Source organism: Astyanax mexicanus, chromosome 17 (genome assembly GCF_023375975.1).
Source record: "Astyanax mexicanus isolate ESR-SI-001 chromosome 17, AstMex3_surface, whole genome shotgun sequence".
NCBI lineage: Eukaryota > Metazoa > Chordata > Actinopteri > Characiformes > Acestrorhamphidae > Astyanax > Astyanax mexicanus.
In genome coordinates this window covers 28,068,431-28,071,142 of record NC_064424.1, presented here as the reverse complement: position 1 = coordinate 28,071,142, position 2,712 = coordinate 28,068,431, and the positions used below count along the sequence as shown (strand labels likewise).

Sequence of the window (2,712 nt, the reverse complement as noted above, 5' to 3'; positions counted from 1 at the left end):
GTTGCTAAGGTGTTGCTATGGTGTCTGTGGTGGTTGCGCAACCATAATTAATAATAAATTAATTTCAGTAACAAACAATCTGAGGAGCCACTTGGGAGCTGAAATATACATCAATTAATAAATAAGTAATACATTTATAATGAAAAAAACAAACATTTAGAACAAAAAAATATATAATATATAATATAATAATTATAATAAATTAATAATAATAAATAAAAGAAACAAAAAAAATCTGAGGAGTTTGGTTCAATCTGAGGAGCTACTTGGGAGCTGAAAGATACATCAATTAATAAATATATAATACATTTATAATGTAAAAAAAAAATAGAAAAAAAAATCTGAGGAGCCCTTTGGAAAGTGAAAGATTCAGTTTTTTTAGTGAGCCGAGCCAAAAGAAGCGGCTCAATCCTCATCACTTCCACGCTGTGAATCTGTTGCGGCACAGTTTCTTTTAGTCCGGTTTCAGTGAGAGAGATTTAATGAGAGAGACGCGTGTTTAGTATTGTTTCTCTGTAGTTAGTTTTAGTGCAGTCTCCCTCTAGTGGTTAAGAGAATATTACATTAAGAAATAACTACACCCCGTAGACTTTAACAGCTGCGGTCCATTCTTTTAGGCTGCATGTTTTTAATAAAGTTTTCTCTCTCAACATTATTTATTTTGCTGATGTTTGCTTTTTTATTGTCACTGTGCTTATTGTAGTATCACAGCTGAACTGGTGGGTATAGGTAGATTTCACACTTTTACTTGTAAATAAATAATACATTTATGAAGCATGTTATGTTTTTGTTTTATGCAACTAAAATGTGAAAATAGATCAACTGACTGTGTGAAACGAAGCTTAGTTTGATGGCTTATACAAACTATTTATTATATTATGGTTACGTTACTTATCCATTTCTTCAAAGCATCTAATCAGAAATAAATTAAAAATAATTAATAAAACTGACCATACTCGGAGTATGAAGTGATGGAAAGTGTATAAATTAAACTCAATCATGAATATATAAGTTTATCTGTAATATTTGGATGAGTACAGAAGCTGCAGAAGTGCAAAGAATAGGCGATATAGCTGCCGCTGCATTGAGATTTATCCTGAGGTAAGTGGTTAACTTGACGTGATGATGTATGCTGACTCCAGGTGTCTTGAACGCGCTGCCTCATGAAGTTCGTTATGGGTTAAAATGCTGCCGATTTCTTTATTTTATTTTTTTTACGTTTTTCTAACGTTTAGTGACATAAAATAAGTGTAATAAATAAAGAGGGAAACATTTAAAATAAAAATTGCGAAAAAAAAATATCGGATGGAGATGCCGGGGATTGAACCCGGGGCCTCATACATGCAAAGCATGCGCTCTACCACTGAGCTACATCCCCTTCCTGAAGAAACGGGCGCCAGTGTGGTATATGAAGAGATCGACCTGTAATAATCAAACGTTGCGTTTAGTACATTTTAATGTTAAAAAGAGACATAGACATATTCCACATCTTATCTGTGTGTATTATGCGCTTGTAGCAAAAGTCCCAGAGAAAGTTTTCGCTGGTAGCAGGTTTCAGAGGGTTTAAGCCGGTGTTCTGTCGAGTTATGCAACCCGTGTTTTTTTTAAACATCACATCTGTTACAGTCTTGACTCATTGTCATTGCAAACAAGTTTACGTGGAAATTATAATAATAATAATAATTATAATAATAATAATAATAATAATAGAAACAATAATTATTATTAAAATAAATACAAAAACTAATAAACTAACTAATAAAACTAGAAAAGGCAAAGTTCGTGAACGAACTTTAAGTTGGCTTGTCAAATAGTTACTAAGTTGTGTAGTGTGTGTGTGGTGTGGAGTGTGTGGGGTGTGGAGTGGGTTGTGGAGTGTGTTTGGTGTGGTGTGTTTGGAATGTGGTGTGGAGTGTGGTGTATGTGTGGTGGAGTGTGGGGTGAGTTGTGTGTATCAGGTGTGGAGTGTGTGTGTTGTGGAGTGTGTGTGGTGTGGTGTGTAGAGAGTGTGGTGTGGTGTGTGGAGTATGTGTGGTGTGGAGTGTGTGTGGTGTGGCGTATGTGTGGTGGAGTGTGGGGTTTGTGTCAGGTGTGGAGTGTGTGTGGTGTGGGGTATGTGTGGTGTGAAGTGTGTGTGGGGTGGAGTGTGTATGGTGTGGGGTATGTGAGCTGTGGAGTGTGTGCGTGGTATGGAGAGTGTGGGGTTTGTGTGGTGTGGGAAGTGTGTGTGGTATGTGTGGGGTGGAGTGTGTATGGTGTGGGGTATGTGAGCTGTGGAGTGTGTGTGTGGTATGGAGAGTGTGGGGTATGTGTGGTGTGGGGTGTGTGGTATGTTTGGGGTGGAGTGTGTGTGGTGTGAGGTATGTGAGCTGTGGAGTGTGTGTGTGGTATGGAGTGTGTGGGGTGTGGGGTATGTGTGGTGTGAAGTGTGTGTGGTGTGGGGTATATGAGCTATCGAGTGTGCGTGTGGTTTAAAGTGTGTGTGGTGTGGGGTATGTGTGGTGTGGAGTGTGTGGTGTTGTGTGAATTGTGTGTGGTATGTGTGGGGTGGAGTGTGTGTGGTGTGGGGTATGTGAGCTGTGGAGTGTGTGTGGTTTAACGTGTGTGTGTTGTGTTGTATGAAGTGTGTGTGGGGTGGAGTGTGTGTGGTGTGGGGTATGTGTGGTGTGAAGTGTGTGTGGGGTGGAGTGTGTATGGTGTGGGGTATGTGAG

General features: G+C 39.2%; 1 non-coding gene across 1 annotated transcript; it reads right to left on the bottom strand.

Annotated features, from left to right (window-relative positions):
• Positions 1-1,306: 1,306 nt before the first annotated feature.
• trnaa-ugc (transfer RNA alanine (anticodon UGC)) lies at positions 1,307-1,378 on the bottom strand. The gene has a single exon. It is a non-coding gene; the product is annotated as a tRNA-Ala (tRNA).
• Between the last annotated feature and the right edge of the window lie 1,334 nt (positions 1,379-2,712).